Here is a 21,366-nt window from a genome sequence, read left to right on the forward strand (position 1 = left end):
CGATCAAACCAGGAAGCTGGATGAGGCACAAGATTTCCGAATGATGGACAAAGTAGTCTAGCTCAGTGTTTCTTAATTAGTTTGGCCCGCGGAACCCTTTTCAAAAGGTGAACATCTTTGCGGAACCCTGAACTTTCAAGATTGCACCCCCCACCCCCACAGTTCCCTCTATCAAACCTCTAAAAAAAGCTGTATAAGATGAAATACCTACCTAGTCTAAGATGGTCGTTTTGAAACTGCATTTTATCTAGTGTATGATTTTTCCAAAATATCTCGCGGAACCCTTGCCGTCAGCTCGCGGAACCCCTAGGTTCCGCGGAACACCAATTAAGAAACACTGTTCTAGAAGATAAAGTAAGGGAGAGGGTTGACGGGATTCAATTCGAGATCCGTCTGGCATGGGGACTAGGTAGATAAATTTGTATGAATGCCTGAAAATAGTTAAGCTATGCAATGGGCTAGACACACTTTTTACACATTTTCAGTTGAATCTTTCACTGACGTGCGTCTAACCGTCTAACAATAGGTACTAGGTAGGTACCTACCTGATACAAAATGGGTATTTTTAATTTTATTTACACACCTAATTAAGTAATTAGGTAGGTACCTACTTCAGGTTTATAAAGAAAGTAGGTAGTAGGTACCTACCTAGGGTAAGTGTACCATTTATTCGCCCACCTAAGAGTTTTTCCAGACAAAAACGCTTATATCTCTGGTCCTAATTATTTTGGAATGATAACTGCACAGTGTGGAGGACCAGCGCCGCCCCATACAGCAAATGCAGAACAAAGTCAGGTGAGAATAGAATAGAATACTACGGCATAGTGTGGAGGACCAGCGCCGCCCTATACAACAAATGCAGAACAAAGTCAGGTAATTTTCTGGGGGGATTTCAACCTTCCTTCGTCGAAAGAGGACCTTCTTAAAAAATTACTTGGACCGAGTTTTACGAAGTCGGTTTGGCTTCAATTTTGGATTGAACTGGGTATTAAGTATAGTTCAATTTTATGTAGATTGATCTCAATTCTGATTTGGTAAACCCCGCTCTTAATGATACGAGTAACAAGCTGTGTCAAAGTAGGAAGTAAAAAAAAAAAAATCTCGAGAGAGTATCTTTCTATACAATTCCTAGCTTTACGCATCAAATAAAAGTATGGAGACGCCTAGAGAGCTTTCAAACTCTTTGCGGCGTTCAATCTAGATAAGAAGGCCAAACGACCAAATTTTTACCGTTTGTCATTTTTAGGGTCCTTTTTGGGATTGCGAGGTAATTCAGAGCAACTATTCCCATTAGATTTTCAACCTTTTTTACAATTTTACCTCATTATTATATTTCAGATGTCTTGTAGCCAAGCTAAGAAGGCTAGAGAGAGAAACCTATCTGATACATAGAGATAAAGAAATGTTATTTTTTTGTGCTAAGGTAGAAACACTACCATCACGTCACGTGAAGTCATGGGGAGTCAGAGAGATGTAGTTCAAAGTTTTCCATAATATTGTAGGTAATCTCCTTCAGGACAGCCACATTACTATCTCTTCACGTGAGCTCAAGTAACGTGACGTAATGTTAGTGTGTTTCTGCCTTTAGTGAGTTTAGTGTCACAGTTTTTGGTGGATTGTAAGATTTTCCAAATATCTCATTTTATCCACGCACCGAGTGTTTACCTACAGTACGAGCACTTCAATTCTGATTTGGTAAAACCCGCTCTTAATGATATGAGTAACAAGCTGTGTCAAAGTAGGAAGTAAAAAAAAAAATCTCGAGAGAGTATCTTTCTATACAATTCCTTGCTTTACGCATCAAATAAAAGTATGGAGACGCCTAGAGAGCTTTCAAACTCTTTGCGGCGTTCAATCGAGATAAGAAGGCCAAACGACCAAATTTTTACCGTTTGTCATTTTTAGGGTCCTTTTTGGAATTGCGAGGAAATTCAGAGCAACTATTCCCATTAGATTTTCAACCTTTTTACAATTTTACCTCATTGTTATATTTCAGATGTCTTGTAGCCAAGCTAAGAAGGCTAGAGAGAGAAACCTATCTGATACATAGAGCTTTACTAGAGGAGCTATGTGAGGAAGCCTCAAATGAAATTTTAAGCATTTCTATTGAAATCAGCGTGTTTCGAACTTCCTTTATCAGCGAAGAAAAAAAAAAGTGGTTGAGCCCCATTACCCAAAAATAGCGACTTTTAGTAGCCCGTCGCCTGCAGAACCAAACTTAAAATGCAATAACTTGCAAAACCAACCAGGTAAACAATATTTATATGCGCCAGGTCGTGGGTTCAATTCCCGAACCTGTCAGGTCTACCTGATAGTGTGTGTGCTCATCAGGTGTCAGGTATACCTGATCCTATAGTCCTAAACTAAAATGGACGGGGCACACAAGGGTTCAGGAAAAGACCGCCTTAACATAGGACCTGATCAGGTGTCAGGTCTACCTGATAGTGTGTGTGCTCGTCAGGTATACCTGTTCAGGTGTACCTGTCAGGTCTACCTGATAGTGTGTGTGCACGCCATACCTGATCAGGTGTAAGTGTCAGGTCTACCTAAGTTCTCTAAGGGCTCATCCATACCTAATCCAAAGGTCTGATCGTCTTGCACTAGGTATACCTGATCAGGTGTAAGTGTCAGGTCTACCTAAGTTCTCTAAGGGCTCATCCATACCTAATCCAAAGGTCTGATCGTCTTGCACTATCTGGCGCAATTTTGTCTTGAAGCATTTCATGAGTGTGCTTAGTATATTAGTGTCCTCTGGAGGAGGCGCTGGTTCAAAGTAGTTGCCATACATGAAGTCTAGAAGATAAAGTAAGGGAGAGGGTTGACGGGATTTCATTCGAGACCCGTCTGGCATGGGGACTAGGTAGATAAATTTGTATGAATGCCAGAAAATAGTTAAGCTATGCAATGTGCTAGACACATTTTTACACATTTTCAGGTATTCTTTAACCCATCAAATATATGAGACCTTGTTTAGACTGCTGGGGTAAAGGGACTTTTCAGTCCTATTCGGGCAGGATAAACAAGGTATATTCTATTCTATTCTATTTTACATCTTTCACTGACGTGCATCTAACCATCTAACAATAGGTACTAGGTAGGTACCTGATACAAAATGGGTATTTTTAATATTTACATACCTAATTAAGTAATTAGGTAGGTACCTACTTCAGGTTTATAAAGAAAGTAGGTACCTACCTATGTTATGTTCCTACCTTTTAGGTTTCAAAAAAACCTTGATATGAACGCCAAAAAAACCTTGATATGAACGCCTGAAAACCATTTAATATATGCAATGTGCTACACACGTTTAACCGTTTAACATTCTTACAATGAACACTCTTGGAAAAAACCTATACAAGCGGAAACAACCTCAGGTAACCTTTTTCAACACTCCTTGCTATAAAACTCCTCCCCGGGGAAGATCACTTTACAGATGTCATTTCCTACCTTTTAGCTTACAAAAAAAACCTTGATAAATTGTATGAACGCCTGAAAACCATTTAATATATGCAATGTGCTACACACGTTTAACATTCTTACAAAGAACAACCTCTTGGAAAAAACCTCTACAAGCGGAAACAACCTCAGGTAACCTTTTTCAACACTCCTTGCTATAAAACTCCTCCCCGGGGAAGATCACTTTACAGATGTCATTGCAAACTTTTTCCCCCTAGTATAAGATAGAATATCCTTCCCCTTCCCCCTGCCCAGAATATCTACCCCCTCCCCCTATACAAAATAGAATATCTTTCCTCCCCCTCCCATGGATAGAATATGGCGAGGGACTGAGAGTTTCAATATAAATGCAAATTACTCAGATGCGACGTTTACAAACAAAAAAGCTGCAAAAGATATGTAAAGTAGAAGCAGAGAGGTACCTACTTATGTAGATAATGTAGATATTTGAAGGTACCTAGGTACCTGTAGGTACTTTTTAACTTTCTTTTTGGTGGGGAGATGTGTTATCCAAGTTGAGAGATTGAAACTCCGAGGTGGTAATATTATGCTGTTCACGATTGGAAATAAAATTGTATTGGAAATTGGAAGTTGACAATTTTATATCTTTGCCTCTCTCTCTCTCAGTCTCTATCTCTCTAGTTCTTTCTGTCTCTCCTAGGAGAAAGGAGTAGGTAGCTGAGGAGAAAGATTTTTGTTGAATTTAGGTAAATTTGTAAAAAGAAAGTTTAATATTCAATTCCTTTCTCTCTCTCTCTCTCTCTCTCTCTCTCTCTCTCTCTCTCTTCGTTCATGTTTACTTCTGAGATGACTATGGAAGAAGGAGCCAATGGCAACACTGGAACACTAGTCATGTGCTGGAGAACACTTGGCAAGAAAAAGAAGAAGAAGAAGATGAAGATGAAGAAGAAGAAGACGAAGACGAAGAAGTCGAAGAAAGAAAGAAGAAAACAAAAACACTTTCATAGTTTTTCAAGTACCTGCTCATACTTTGAAAAAAAAAAAAAAAAGTTCCATGTCGTCAAGCAAAACACTAAAAGTTTGCAATTTTCAGTCCCTCCTTCCTCCCCTAGAGTATGAGATCAAAAGACGTGGAATATTGTCTACTTTATCACAGATATCTCAGGATTAAATAATAATGAAAAATAACGTGTAGAAACCTTAAGGCGTAAATATGAATCCTTAAGAAAAACGGTTAGATTTTAGCAAAAGTTGACTAAATATTTTTTAGGAAGGAAATTTGATTTTTCTAATTTTTGTTTTTATAAATACAATTTTGGAATACCACTGGTTCGATAGTATTCTTTAAGCCCTTTCTTTTGATAAAATTGAATCTTGAAAAAGTTTGTCCAGTTCAGACTTATGTGGCGTAGACCCACAGGTGGGCCAATAAATGGTACGTTTTTTAGGTGGGCGAATAAATGGTACACTTACCCTATGTTCCTACCTTTTAGCTTACAAAAAAAACCTTGATAAATTGTATGAACGCCTGAAAACCATTTAATATATGCAATGTGCTACACACGTTTAACATTCTTACAAAGAACAACCTCTTGGAAAAAACCTCTACAAGCGGAAACAACCTCAGGTAACCTTTTTCAACACTCCTTGCTATAAAACTCCTCCCCGGGGAAGATCACTTTACAGATGTCATTGCAAACTTTTCCCCTAGTATAAGATAGAATACCTTCCCCCTCCCCCTGCCCAGAATATCTACCCCCTCCCCCTATACAAAATAGAATATCTTTCCTCCCCCTCCCATGGATAGAATATGGCGAGGGACTGAGAGTTTCAATATAAATGCAAATTACTCAGATGCGACGTTTACAAACAAAAAAGCTGCAAAAGATATGTAAAGTAGAAGCAGAGAGGTACCTACTTATGTAGATAATGTAGATATTTGAAGGTACCTAGGTACCTGTAGGTACTTTTTAACTTTCTTTTTGGTGGGGAGATGTGTTATCCAAGTTGAGAGATTGAAACTCCGAGGTGGTAATATTATGCTGTTCACGATTGGAAATAAAATTGTATTGGAAATTGGAAGTTGACAATTTTATATCTTTGCCTCTCTCTCTCTCAGTCTCTATCTCTCTAGTTCTTTCTGTCTCTCCTAGGAGAAAGGAGTAGGTAGCTGAGGAGAAAGATTTTTGTTGAATTTAGGTAAATTTGTAAAAAGAAAGTTTAATATTCAATTCCTTTCTCTCTCTCTCTCTCTCTCTCTCTCTCTCTCTCTCTCTCTTCGTTCATGTTTACTTCTGAGATGACTATGGAAGAAGGAGCCAATGGCAACACTGGAACACTAGTCATGTGCTGGAGAACACTTGGCAAGAAAAAGAAGAAGAAGAAGATGAAGATGAAGAAGAAGAAGACGAAGACGAAGAAGTCGAAGAAAGAAAGAAGAAAACAAAAACACTTTCATAGTTTTTCAAGTACCTGCTCATACTTTGAAAAAAAAAAAAAAAAGTTCCATGTCGTCAAGCAAAACACTAAAAGTTTGCAATTTTCAGTCCCTCCTTCCTCCCCTAGAGTATGAGAGGGGGGAGGGGGCTTAGGGGTGATTGGGTCAGGGGCTGGTGGTGAAAACTGTTTGGAGTTTGGCCAAAACAATTTCGCCCGACACCCGGTGGGCGGGAAATTATGCAACAGCCCCTTCCGCCAAAAGATTCCAAACTGGTTTGATTAACGCCAAGGTAGAAATTTATCCTCAAGACTTATTGTATTTTGAATTTTGTCATACTATGTTATTAAACCCATAAAAATGAGCATGAGACCTTGTTTAAACTGTTGGTTCAAGGGACTTTTGAGTCTCATTTGAGCAGGATAAACAAAGTTTATTCAATTCTAAAGAGATCCCTATAAAAGTTAGCTGGCTTTTTCTCAGGACGGCTGGCTTTTTCCTATCCTGTCCTCCTCTCTTCGATTGGGCGATAAGCTACCCGATGCCAATGGGCGATAAGCTACCCGTCTCCTACCATCAACTTCAACCAACCTGTATGGGACCGGGAGGCTGGCTTTTTCCTCAGGACGGCTGGCTTTTTCTCAGGACGGCTGGCTTTTTCCTATCCCGTCCTCCTCTCTTCGATTTCGGGACGATGCCAAATGGGCGATAAGCTACCCGTCTCCTACCATCAACTTCAACCAGCCTGTATCGGACCGGGAAAGCCAGCACGCGATTGCCGAGATGGCCATTCATTCAGATACCAACCAGGGGAAACGTTGCTTTACTTCAGTGATTCATAGTGACCCTGATATATCCTACTTTTTATTTCAAAACGGCTGACAAACTGTCAGTTGCCCTTAACTTGCTGACATTCCGGTAGTAAACTGCTGTTTATTCTAGCAGAGGGAGAAAGAGAGAGAGAGAGGAGAGAGAGAGAGAGAGAGAGAGAGAGAGAGAGAGAGAGAGAGAGAGAGAGAGAGAGAGAGAGATGAACTTGATAAAGGTTAGCACAGTGTAAATGCTGCCTTGCTATCTGTAACTATGTATCCCAGGGGAGGAAATATGAACCTATATACCTTACAGGACTTGTGGGACTATGTTGTGGGTAGATATGTACGTATAGGTACCTACTACTATTAGCCATAATTTTGAGCTAATGAACCCATATAATCTTTTATGACCCTATATCCTCTTTTATTGACCCCATATCCTCTTTTATCGACCCCATATCCTCTTTTATCTACCCCATATCCTCTTTTATCGACCCCATATCCTCTTTTATCTACCCCATATCCACTTTTATCGACGCCATATCCACTTTTATCGACGCCATATCCTCTTTTATCAACACCATATCCTCTTTTATCGACCCCATATCCTCTTTTATCGACCCCATATCCTCTTTTATCGACCCCATATCCTCTTTTATCATCCCTGATACCATCCAGGTACCTACCTACATTATCTCTGCCGCTGTCATACCTACTTCATCCCCTTCTCTCTCTCTCTCTCTCTCTCTCCGTGTATCTTTTACTCTTGCACATTTCGAAAACAACTGGTAAACGAGCGGAATTTCAACCGGTACTAAGTTTCAAGGATCCTTTTAACAACATTTTCTTTTAGTTTTTAGGTCGCTTGTTCGATTCCCGCCCGGGCCGGATTTCATCCTAAACAGATAAGGTTTGTTCTCCGAACGGCTTTCTCCTAACCTTCCCTTTTCGCTTCGATTTCGGGACGATAAGACCTTAGCAGTTACAATTCCCTCCATAAAAAGAAAAAAAATCAGCCCTCAAACCTACTTTGTCAGTACCGAACGTATGGAAGGTTAAGTAACTCCATACACGGAAAGCCCACTCAAAGGCTTAGAAGTAGGGGGCAAACAACCCTAAGAATGGGTTCAGCTTCTACGAATCTACGAACCGACTTACCGACTCTTCAATAAGTTGTCTCTCGTTTGCCAGACACTTCGATAAAAGTTTAATCAAACCTTTCCATTGGGCAATGGGGTATGCTTCATTTCAAGCTGCATGTTTTGAGTTTCCTCTCCCTTGTTACAACTTTAATACCTCCTATTGATTTGAATACCCCTAAAGTTTTCTTGTATATGGCTATAAATATCTAGCTTGTAGAGTCATTCTGTATCTCTTCAATAAGTTGTCTCTCGTTTGCCAGACACTTCGATAAAAGTTTAATCAAACCTTTCCATTGGGCAATGGGGTATGCTTCATTTCAAGCTGCATGTTTTGAGTTTCCTCTCCCTTGTTACAACTTTAATACCTCCTATTGATTTGAATACCCCTAAAGACCTCCTGTATAATATGGCTATAAATATCTAGCTTGTAGAGTCATTCTGTATCTGCTTTGTACAGGTAGTCATAGCAGTTTAATTTTTAGTCCGTCCTTCCTTTATTAAATTACAATAGTAATAATAAAAGGTATAGTGGACGGATTATTGTATTCGCTTCGGTGTCGTCTGTCTGTCCCCATAGAAGGACTTATCCAAACCTGGTCGACCTATATATCAAATTAAAGGTCTTCTTACGAGGAAAACGAATAAACGAATGAGTGCAAATTTTGTCCAGAAAACCAAAAAGCCAAAAAACTGGTTTTTGGGGGAGAAAGTTTTAGATAACACATCAGTCGTTAATTTTGGACCGGTTTTAGCGTTACCTACATATGTTGAGCTACCCCGAGGAAGGCCAATAAATGGATGGGTGACTTAAACATTATATTGGGAATAAAAGGAGAACGGGCTCTAGTCTTGATTTTAAATCATTGCATGAAAGTAAAATCAAAAAATCAAATCAAGAATGATAATAGACTGAATATTAAACAAATCAGGTAGGTAAATTTTCTCTAATCACGATTGAATAAACTACGGGCTAAAAAATTCCCGGAGAGACGGGCCCAGCTTGTTATCTTTTCCTTCGTTTCTTTCCCTATCCAAATCTCTCCCACCCACGTATTTTCTTCCCTTTTGTCTCTTCTCGACTTTTTCTTTTGTCGAATAAACTGCGGGCTAAAAAATTCCCGGAGGGACGGGCCCAGCTTGTTAATATCTTTTCCTTCGTTTCTTTCCCTATCCAAATCTCTCCCACCCACGTATTTTCTTCCCTTTTGTCTCTTCTCGACTTTCTCTTTTGTCTCTTTTCATTTCTTCCTTCACATCTCACGTTCTCTCTCTTTCTTTGATATCAATTTCTTCTTTTCCTCTCCCTATTTCCTTCCCTTCCTCTCCGATTCTCCCCTACTTATGTGTTATCATAATTACGTCCTCTTTTTGTCTCTATTTCTTCCTTCACATCTCACGTTCTCTCTCTTTCTTTGATATCAATTTCTTCTCTTCTTTTCCTCTCCCTATTTCCTTCCCTTCCTCTCCGATTCTCCCCTACTTATGTGTTATCATAATTACGTCCTCTTTTTGTCTCTTTCAATCAGTATCTTCTTCCTTTTCTCCTCTTCTTCTACTTCTTCTTCTTCTTCGTTCTTCTCCTCCTTCTCCTCCTCCTCTTTGATTTCTCAGTTCTTACCCTTCTCTTTCCCGTTTATATCAGTCTCTCCCTCTCTTCCAGTTTCTCTCCCCTTTTCCTACCCTCCTTTTCCACCTCCACCACATGCTTTTATCTTGGAAATCCACTTCACGCAGTTATTCATCAATATCTTTCATTCTTTCCCTTTCTCCTCTTCCACTTTTCTCCTTTAAAAATATCCTTCAGTCTTTCCTCTTCCCCTGCTAAATTCACTGCTCCTTTGATTTTTTTATATGGTGGTAAAAAAAAATCCCTGCCATATTCACATATTCCTTTACTTCTTCTCCTCCTCCTCCTCCTCCTATTTACACCTTCTCTTCATCTTTCTCCTTGTTTCCCTCTTCTTCTTCGTCTTCTTCTTATTCTTCTTCGGCGTCTTCTTCTTCTTCTCCTTTCCTTCTCTTCCCCATCTCCCCTCAAGTCCTCCATTATTCTTCTCTTGTGCTCGAAATCTCTTGTCAGACAACAAAGGCTCAAATTTGTCTTTTCATACATCGAACTCATCTTTGGCTTTGGGCCTGGCCTTGCTCGGCGTAGCTTAACATAGGTGACGCTAAAAGCGGTCTTAAATTAACGACTGAAGTGTTTCTCGCTTTGAGTTCATAGGTCGTCGCGACAAATTTCAAAATCAGAGGCGTAAGAGGTATGACTTTGAAGCGACGCCATTTTGAATCAGGATAAAATGTGAAAATTTCAAGTAGCCTATGTCACCCTTAGTACTTTTCTTATTACAACCACAAAAAAATTGAAGGATCCGAAATCCGAAGGGTTCAGAACTGTTCAAAGAAGAAGGTTCCAATCGTCCGACTGATCTGTAAGCCAAGCATATAATCACCAAGTCAATTAACCAACTATTCTCAAACAGAAATTTTCCACCACCACACTAACACGAATAAACCTCCTCCTTACAAGGAAAACGAATATGGTGGTGCAAATTTTGTCCAGAAAACCAAAAAGCCAAAAAACTGGTTTTTGGGGGATTTTTCGGGGGAGAAAGTTTTAGAACACTTCAGTCGTTAATTTAAGACCGGTTTTAGCGTTACCTATGTTGAGCTACCCCGAGGAAGGCCAATAAATGGATGGGTGACTTAAACATTATATTGAGAATAAAAGGAGAACGGGCTCTAGTCTTGATTTTAAATCATTGCATGAAAGTAAAATCAAAAAATCAAATCAAGAATGATAATAGACTAGGATTAATGTCGGCCAACTTGATAGCGAACTGGTTATGCAACCGGAACACGATAATCTGAATCGGAGTCAGTACACTGTTCTGATTCACACGGAGATCACCTGGCGAGAAGGAAGATAATGGTCTTTTTTTACACGATTTTGTAGGTATGTATCCCAGGGGAGGAAATATGAACCTAGATACCTTACAGGACTTGTGGGACATATGTACTACCTATGTTGTGGGTAGATATGTAGGTACCTACCACTAGCCATAATTTTGAGCTAATGAACCCATATAATCTTTTATGACCCTATATCCTCTTTTATCGACGCCATATCCTCTTTTATCGACCCCATATCATCTTTTATCGACCCCATATCCTCTTTTATCGACCCCATATCCACTTTTATCGACGCCATATCCTCTTTTATCGACACCATATCCTCTTTTATCGACGCCATATCCTCTTTTATCGACCCCATATCCTCTTTTATCATCCCTGATACCACCCAGGTACCTACATTATCTCTGCCGCTGTCATACCTACTTCATCCCCCCCCTCTCTCTCTCTCTCTCTCTCCGTGTATCTTTTACTCTTGCACATTTCGAAAACAACTGGTAAACGAGCGGAATTTTAACCGGTACAAAGTTTCAAGGATCCTTTTAACAAGATTTTCTTTTAGTTTTTAGGTCGCTTGTTCGATTCTCGCCCGGGGCCGGATTTCATCCTAAACAGATAAGGTTCGTTCTCCGAACGGCTTTCTCCTAACCTTCCCTTTTCGCTTCGATTTCGGGACGATAAGACCTTAGCAGTTACAATTCCCTCCATAAAACGGCGAGAAGAGACACAATACTTCCCATCTAGGTGCTGGGTCAACACGAGAACACCAGAAATACTCCAATACTAACTCACAATTTATACTCTCCAATTTTTAGGGACTCATAGTGCTGTACTTTTATTTTTTACTAACATTTATTAGTTGTGCTAATATAAGCTGTACTTACTTGATTTTGCCAGCAATGATGCTGTGTAGACTGCGATAGGCCGCCGTTATAAATTCATTGATCGTACTCGGATTTGTAAACAGGTCATACGAGGTCTCGAACCCAGTACTGGCTACTCCAATGTCGGCCTCTTTCACCAGCTTTTCTCCTGTGGGACAAAAAGAAAATGAGGTTGATCATTTTATTAATTTTATTCCAATAAGGTACAAAGGGGTGTAGTCTTCTGGGGTGAAGGGACTTTTTAGTCTCATTGGAGCAGGATAAACAAGGTATATTTTATTTTATCCCATCCCCTCAGTCCCAGGAATTTAGGTGCCCCGCAGGGAAACAGCCTGGGCCCCCAAATGTCTATAATTTCTAGCATTCACACCCTCCCCGTTAATCTATTGAACTAGGGGGCCCCTTGCAAAGGGCAAAAAAGTATATAGGTATAAAAGTGTACGTAATATACGTTCAAAATGTATACGAAAAAGTATACATACCTATATTTTGGACACGAAGTAAGTAGGTAAGTAAGTAAGATGTACGCTACTGGTCTTACCTATGAGTATGGGTACGAATTCCTTGTACGTAATCCACTGGACAATGGCAATCACACTCCATAAAAAGAAAAAAAATCAGCCCTCAAACCTACTTTGTCAGTACCGAACGTATGGAAGGATACACGGAAAGCCCACTCAAAGGGTTAGAAGTAGGGGCAAACAACCTTCAGAATGGGTTCAGCTTCTACGAATCTACGAACCGACTTACCGACTCTTCAATAAGTTGTCTCTCGTTTGCCAGACACTTCGATAAAAGTTTAATCAAACCTTTCCATTGGGCAATGGGGTATGCTTCATTTCAATCCCGTTAATCTATTGAACTAGGGGGCCCCTTGCAAAGGGCAAAAAAGTATATAGGTATAAAAGTGTACGTATACGTTCAAAATGTATACGAAAAAGTATACATATATTTTGGACACGAAGTACTACTTACTTTAAGTAAGTAAGATGTACGCTACTGGTCTTACCTATGAGTATGGGTACGAATTCCTTGTACGTAATCCACTGGACAATGGCGATCACAATCCTCCTGGATTCCTGGTACAGGATTTCGTCACTCCAGCTGGGATTAATGTCGGCCAACTTGATAGCGAACTGGTTATGCAACCGGAACACGATAATCTGAATCGGAGTCAGTACACTGTTCTGATTCACACGGAGATCACCTGGCGAGAAGGAAGATAATGGTCTTTTTTTACACGATTTTGTATGGATGGAGGTGTAAAGGCCCGTTCTTACTTGTTGTCCGGAAAAAAATCGTGTCGTGCGTACATAAGTAAGTGGGAACACTAGTGGGAAAAGAATCCTACCTCGGTGGTGTAGTGGTCAAGACGCTCGCCTAGTAAACAAGAGGGTTTGGGCTCAATCCCAGCCGAGGTTTGGAATTTTATCCTCATCAATATAATATGAGAATTCGACCACATAATAGTAGTAGCCTACTGCTGGAGTAAAGGGACTTTTCAGTCCTTTGCGAGCTTTTCTTGTATATGGCTATAAATATCTAGCTTGTAGAGTCATTCTGTATCTACTTATTTTGTACAGGTAGTCATAGCAGTTTAATTTTTATTCCGTCCTTCCTTTATTAAATTACAATAGTAATAATAAAAGGTATAGTGGACGGACTATTGTATTCGCTTCGGTGTCGTCTGTCACTCAGATTTTGTATGGATGGAGGTGTAAAGGCCCGTTCTTACTTGTTGTCCGGAAAAAAATCGTGTCGTGCGTACATAAGTGGGAAAACTAGTGGGAAAAGAATCCTGCCTCGGTGGTGTAGTGGTCAAGACGCTCGCCTGGTAAACAAGAGGGTTTGGGTTCAATCCCAGCCGAGGTTTGGAATTGTATCCTCATCAATATAATATGAGAATTCGACCACATAATAGTAGTAGCCTACTGCTGGAGTAAAGGGACTTTTCAGTCCTTTGCGAGCAGTAAAAATAAGCACTATTATTATTTTGACTCATTTGGTGCTCACCCGCAACGTAGCACACTTCAGGTTCGTTGTCCCGAATGTCACATTGCTCCCTCGGCCGCGGATGATTAGGAGGATACTGGCCATTCTCGAACGTCTGGAATCGGAGCTGCCCTTTCTGGAAGAGACGCAGGGAGTCGGCAATGGTCTTGTTGGAGCCGTAGATGGTGGAAGCGTCTATGGGATGGGAAATCGGAGCTGCCCTTTCTGGAAGAGACGCAGGGAGTCGGCAATGGTCTTGTTGGAGCCGTAGATGGTGGAAGCGTCTATGGGATGGGTGACGTCAATTATCTGTTAAATGGTGAGAGTTTGAAAGGTAGAAAGACACTATCGTCACGTGAGCTCATGGAGAGTCAGAAATATATAGTTCAAAGTTTTCTAATAATATTGTAGGTAATTTCGTTCAAGACAGTCACAATACCGTCACGTCACGTGAGCTCACGTGATGTGAGGTGACGTGATAGTAGTGTGTTTCTACCTTTAGAAGATTAGAAGTTAACACATCAGGCGAACAATGAAGTGTGTAGTTATATTACCTGCTGAACAGGTGTCAGAGGGCAGCCCAAATCATCCGTGGTTTTCGCCCGCACCATATCGATGCAGCTTACATTGTGTTTCCCGTAGAATTTGTCCTCCTTCGAAACCAGAATCGGCATGCAGGTATCGGAGAAGGCGTCCAGGATCTTGCCCTCTTTAGAACAGCAGGATATGCCTGTAATAAAGAAAAGAATTTCAGTTAAGGCCTATAAAAGCATTCTTTGAACCAAAGTAAGTCAAGGTGGAGCAAAGGAATCTCAATAAAAAAACGTCAGAGACTATTAGCCTTGTGTAAGTTTTCTGATGGAAACTATATCCTTTTTTCTCCAATTATGTATGCTTTATTTGACACTATCAAAAGTCAGGAAAAAAGGGAGGTACCAACCTTTTTGGGATGAGACCAAAGTTTTCTGAGTTCTATCCAGAGTTGACTGGTGTAGGTGGGTGATTTGCCTTTTAGTTTACTATAATAGTTCTGCTATTTATATTTATTTTTATTCAATGCAACTTGAAACTCACCGTCCACCTTGGGTACTGAATGTCCAGTGTCGTGGGAAATGAACTGTGCCCATGACACCACCAGAGTCCAATATCGTCTATCATCCGGCTCAGATCGATCCAGAATCAACTTCTTTGGGTGATTTGCCTTTTAGTTTACTATAATAGTTCTGTTATTTATATTTATTTCCATCCAATGCAACTTGAAACTCACCGTCCGCCTTGGGCACTGAATGTCCAGTGTCGTGGGAAATGAACTGTGCCCATGACACCACGAGAGTCCAATATCGTCTATCATCCGGCTCAGATCGATCCAGAATCAACTTCTGCCGCAACTCCCTTGCGTTCGGCAACTCCTGACCGTCTTCGCCTTTCCGCGGAAGTTTCTTGCCGTCACTGTACACGGCAGGCAGTATACGCACCGTTGCCGTATTGGTCATGCCCCACATTGGAAAGCGCAAGTTGTTGCAGGATCCGTCATACGTGCGGTACTTGGCGTTTTCGTCGCACGGCCCTGGGTTGAAACATTTGTCGGCCACTTCCTGTGAGGCCTGGTCCTGAGGACTTGTGTTGGGAATGTTGGCGGCTGAGCGTCTGAAAACCGGAAGGGAGAATGTAGAAGTGCCAAGAGAAAGTGGTGAAAAACACCAAATAAACAAATCCATTCAATTCAAAGAACAACAAACTCGGCCCGTCCCTCCGGGAATTTTTTAGCCCGTAGTTTATTCGATCGTGATTAGAGAAAATCAGTTCCTATGTACCTACCTAATTTGTTTAATATTCAGTTTATTATTATTCTTGATTTGATTTTTTGATTTTACTTTCATGTAATGATTTAAATCTTGCGTTCGGCAACTCCTGACCGTCTTCGCCTTTCCGTGGAAGTTTCTTGCCGTCACTGTACACGGCAGGCAGCATACGCACCGTTGCCGTATTGGTCATGCCCCACATTGGAAAGCGCAAGTTGTGAATCAAGACTAGAGCCCGTTCTCCCTTTGTTCCCAATATAATGTTGAAGTCACCCATCCATTTATTGGCCTTGCTCGGCGTAGCTTAACTTAGGTGACGCTAAAAGCGGTCTTAAATTAACGACTGAAGTGTTTCTCGCTTTGAGTTCATAGGTCGTCGCGACAAATTTCAAAATCAGAGCTCATTTGTGTGAGAAAATGTGAAAAAAAATGCCCCAAAAACCAGTTTTTTTTTTGGTTTTTTGGCTTTTTGGTTTTCTGGACAAAATTTGCACCACCACTTTCGTGTTCCTGGTGTAAAAAGACCTTTAATTTGATGTATAGGTCGACCAGGTTTGGATAAGTCCTTCTATGGGGACAGACAGAGAGACCGACAGACGACACCGAAGCAAATACAATAGCCCGTCCCTTATACTTTTTTTAAAAGGAAGGACGGGTTAAAAAGCAAAATTACTATATACATATACTAGTGGTTGACCCGTCCTTTGTACGGGATCAGCGCAGCGTAAGAGGTATGACTCTATTGAAGCGACGCCATTTTGAATCAGGATGAAATGTGAAAATTTCAAGTAGCCTATGTCACCCTTAGTACTTTTCTTATTACAACCACAAAAAATTGAAGGATCCGAAATCCGAAGGGTTCAGAACTGTTCAAAGAAGAAGGTTCCAATCGTCCGACTGATCAAGCCAAGCATATAATCACCAAGTCAATTAACCAACTATTCTCAAACAGAAATTTTCCACCACCACACTCACACGAATAAACCTCCTCACAAGCATGCACTATAAATTACAAGCAGGTTCACTCACGGGCATATACCTACATAACTATATTACATACATGTCAAAACAGACATAAGTAAACCAACTAAGAAAACCGTCACTCCAGATAACCTAAAGTCCTTCACAACAAGAAAGAGATCGGAACCAGGTAACTCTGGAAGCGTCGAAGAACTGGATACAAAATTTATAGGTCACAACTCCTATGAAGTCCCGAACACCCAACTAGTCTCTTTGATCATTGAAACCTTTTCGTATTGTGTAGTGAACTATCTCATTGAAGTGTTTGTCTATTCGACTGTTGCAAATCCTTTTCGACTGTTGCAAATCCTTTTCGACCGTTGTAAACCCTATTCGACCGTTGTAAACCTTATTTGACTGTTGCAAGCCTTATTCAGCAGTTGTAAACCCTATTCGACTGTTGCAAATCCTATTCGACTGTTGTAAACCCTATTCGACCGTTGTAAACCCTATTCGACTGTTGTCAACCCTATTCGACCGTTGTCAACCCTATTCGACCGTTGTAAACCTTATTTGACTGTTGCAAGCCCTATTCAGCAGTTGTAAACCCTATTCGACTGTTGCAAATCCTATTCGACTGTTGTAAACCCTATTCGACCGTTGTAAACCCTATTCGACTGTTGTCAACCCTATTCAGTTGTTGTAAACCCTATTCAGTTGTTGTACACCCTATTCGACTGTTGTAAACCCTATTCGACTGTTGCAAATACCTATTCGACTGTTGTCAACCATACTCGACAGCACACCATTCCTATTCAAGAAGTTCAAAATCCCACAACAACATACAGATCTCCTAAAATATCATCGGAATCAACATGAACTTCTTATTCCCTCAACCCGAGCCCACACTTGTACAAAAATTGGTGGCTTGTTATTACTGGGTGTTGCTGGCGTTAGTCGCTCTAACCTTTGGCGGCGGTTTACCAGTATTTTTTAAATCGATTTATCTCGGGATCTAGAAGTCGTAGAAGAAAAAGAAAAATTCCGTTGGTCCTCATTTTTCCTGCTCTATGACTTTGAAACATCACCCAAGCGCGACTGATATTGTTGATACTTTTTGAAATCAGCCAATCAGATGACTTAATCCAAGAGTTAAACTCCGAATGTGGGCCCTGGCCATAAGTCATTTCATTTTGTTCGTAACATTTTGTCTAACATAGGTAGGCAATTTGAAGCGTGATCTGGAAGAAGTGCATAACTGCTAAAACATAATAGTTTTGAGATAATCGCGTTTAAAGTCTTTATTTTCAAGTGAACACAATGTTACAAGGTTCACAAATTTAACCATTACTTGTCTCCTAGAAAAGAGATAGAAAGATGATTCTTTCACAGTCGTGTTCAGAACAAAATTTGCTATCCGTAAATGCAGATTCCCGAAAAAGGGCGTAAGTGAGGTTACGCCCTTTTACCAGATTACGCCTCATTTTCTTCTTGTATTTTTTTTTAGCTTCTAAAAATTAAACTGACTTCTAATGAAATGATTGTACTTGTCCCTCTAATACAGGGTGATTTTCTAAATTAGATGTTTTTTTTTTCGAAGTAGATAGATTATGATACTTGAAACCCTCTCAGTATTTACCTATTTTCGAAATTCAAACCCCAGAAATGGAATCTTTTAATTTATTTTAACTTGTTAATTTAAGGTGTCAACCAAAGTTTACACACAGTCTAAGAGCCCGTATGAAACTCACGTCAAGTGGGAACAGGATCCTGGTTTGTTTGGGGTTCGATTACTGGGGCTTCAGAAATAAAGCTCGGTTCAATTTTAACTCTTAGATGGAGCAATCTGATTGGCTGAAAATTTTGAAGTCAACCAATCAAATTGCTCAATCCAAGAGTTAAATTTAAACCAAGTTTTATACAGTTTTGAGGGGTCACAGCGCAAGTCTCAAAATTACCCTGCCAATCTCTCTTTCGCTTTGAACCCTCTTCGTTCTCCCTCTTCCCCCTTTTTTCCCTCTATTCCTCTATCCTTCCGGGGTATCAAAATAAAAATATTTGAGATACACTGTTGTTACATAGTATGCGTAATATTATGTATATCCATATAAATAAATTGTAGACCGATTTGTTATATTTATTTACCTATTGATAGAACCTGGATTTTTTTTAAGGTATATTTATTTTTATTTTATTATCATTGATTTTTTTTTTTAAAGAGGTTTGACAGAGGGAACTGTAACTGCTATGGTCTTATCGTCCCGAAATCGAAGAGAGAAGGAAGACAGGATATTTTTCTCAAACTTCTTGAAGGACATATTATTTCCTACCTCGTTAATGAAATCCTTCTTTCCATGCTTCACTCCTTCCTCTCACTTTTTCTCTTTCTTTCTCGTTCTCTCTGTATAGCTTTCTTTCTTTCTTCTATCCATTTTACATTGCGTTAAAGTTGATGTCCTAAACTTTCTTACGTTCCTTACTCCCCAACCCTCCCTCCCTATCCGATGACAAACCTGGTGTAGATTCCCTCGTGTCCTACCTGAGATCCCTCAACATCATCGATAAAATATAAGACGAGGACCGGCGCGAACGACATGTTGTAACACATAGTTAAAGCGCCTAAAAGGAAAAAAAAAAAACTTTCCAACATTGTTCAAAATATCATTTTTCGTCTCCCAAACCCAAAAGTTGCAACGGAAATCGAAAATGACAATCCTTTGCTGGTGAATCTGTAAAAATGATCATAATCTGTTTGCTTTTCCGAACAATCATTTTAATATTTTTAAGTTGTTTTGGCGTTTTGTCTTTTTGCTTGAACTTCAGATAACCTAAAGTCCTTCACAACAAGAAAGAGATCGGAAACAGGTAACTCTGTGGAAGCGTCGAAGAACTGGATACAAAATCTATAGGTCACAACTCCTATGAAGTCCCGAACACCCAGCTAGTCTCTTTGATCATTGAAACCTTTTCGTATAGTGTAGTGAACTATCCCATTGAAGTGTTTGTCTATTCGACTGTTGCAAATCCTTGAAATGGTGAGAGTTTGAAAGGTAGAAACACACTATCGTCACGTGAGCTCATGGAGAGTCAGAAATATATAGTTCAAAGTTTTCCCATAATATTGTAGGTAATTTCGTTCAGGACAGCCACACTATCATCACGTCACGTGAGCTCACGTGATGTGAGGTGACGTGATAGTAGTGTGTTTCTACCTTTAGAAGTTAACACATCAGGCGAACAATGGAGTGTGTAGTTATATTACCTGCTGAACAGGTGTCAGAGGGCAGCCCAAATCATCCGTGGTTTTCGCCCGCACCATATCGATGCAGCTTCCTCATGATTTTCATATGATAAAGTTTTGTCCGATGTCACCAACAGTCCACTTATCTAATGGTCCACAAATCGATGAGCAACGATGAGCACCTATTAAGTGGGGACGGTTTTACTTCCTCCATTGATGTTTGTCGATTATTATGTGGACACAGCTTCAAAGTGTGTCCACACATAGTCAACCGGCCATCGATCGCTATCGACTGAACCGTCCACTCTGCTTCGACAACATAGATTCACCTCATCGATCAACGGCCGGACACTATGTTTGGACACACCATTATAAATGATGACCATCGATCGTCAATTATATGTTATTGTGGACATAGCTTTAGATTGCTCAGTATTTTTGAGAACCACTGCGGTCATGCTGAGCTATCTAAATCGGTGACCGCTATTAGTAAATAGCTGTCTAAATTGGTGACCATAGATTTTACACGTGAGGACAACGGTTTAGCCCTGGCAGAGTGCAGTGATAAGGGAAATTGAAATATCGGTAATGTAAACACTAAACATGAATAATGTATGTGCCAAGGAGCCCTCGTGCATCAGAGAATATTTTAGCCTAAAGTACCTAGGTAAAAATTAGCTTGAATTTTTCCTAGGATAAACAGTAGGCACAAGAAATAAGAAGAAATCCTACTCAGCCCCACTGAGAAAAAAAAAAAAAAAAAAAAAAAAAAAGGGGGCACCCAAAAAAAAAAAAAATAAATAAATAAATAAATAAATAAAAAAATAATAAAAAAAAATAATTGGTGACAGGGTTTCACAAGTTAGGGTGGAAGAACTGTATTATTGGGTTACTTTCCCTGATTTGGACTGTTTTGGAATGCTATATTATAGTGTCGAGCTTCCCGATATAGAGTTCAATATTAGAGTGCCCGAACCTAGTCACTCGATTGGGCTGCCGGCACAATGTTGCTGAACTTCAGTGTTCTGAAGGATTTTTTATAAAAAATATTTTCTTAATAATTTGAAAAGCACCACACGCCACTGGAGTAGACAAGGAAAATTCGAAAAAATATTCGAGTGTGGGAAAATGCCGATCGAAAGTTTCTCAGGCTGATAACTTTTTACTTTCCTTATACTATAGGAAGGAAAGTAATGTAATCTAAAAGTATCCAACGGTGTCTCGCACAGATTCAACCGGTGGCGGTCAATGTGTTAGGTACTAAGCAAAACAAAATACTAGTCATCACCTACACTACATACTTGGGTATATTTAGGTACTTGTTTCAATTCCAGAGTAGAGCTGGGAAAAACTAGCGAGTAGCACGTTATGCCCCAATTGGTCACCCGTAGAGGTATAAACCATCAAGCACAATGTTGCTGAACTTCAGTGTTCTGAAGGATTTTTTATAAAAAATATTTTCTTAATAGGTAATTTGAAAAGCACCACACGCCACTGGAGTAGACAAGGAAAATTCGAAAAAATATTCGAGTGTGGGAAAATGCCGATCGAAAGTTTCTCAGGCTGATAACTTTTTACTTTCCTTATACTATAGGAAGGAAAGTAATGTAATCTAAAAGTATCCAACGGTGTCTCGCACAGATTCAACCGGTGGCGGTCAATGTGTTAGGTACTAAGCAAAACAAAATACTAGTCATCACCTACACTACATACTTGGGTATATTTAGGTACTTGTTTCAATTCCAGAGTAGAGCTGGGAAAAACTA

At 40.0% G+C, this 21,366-nt stretch overlaps 1 pseudogene; it reads right to left on the minus strand.

The window, feature by feature from the left end:
• Positions 1-21,366, minus strand: part of LOC103517461 — a 30,918-nt pseudogene that overhangs the window by 3,123 nt on the left and 6,429 nt on the right.

This window comes from Diaphorina citri, unplaced genomic scaffold, assembly GCF_000475195.1.
Source record: "Diaphorina citri unplaced genomic scaffold, Diaci psyllid genome assembly version 1.1 scaffold1856, whole genome shotgun sequence".
Lineage (NCBI taxonomy): Eukaryota > Metazoa > Arthropoda > Insecta > Hemiptera > Psyllidae > Diaphorina > Diaphorina citri.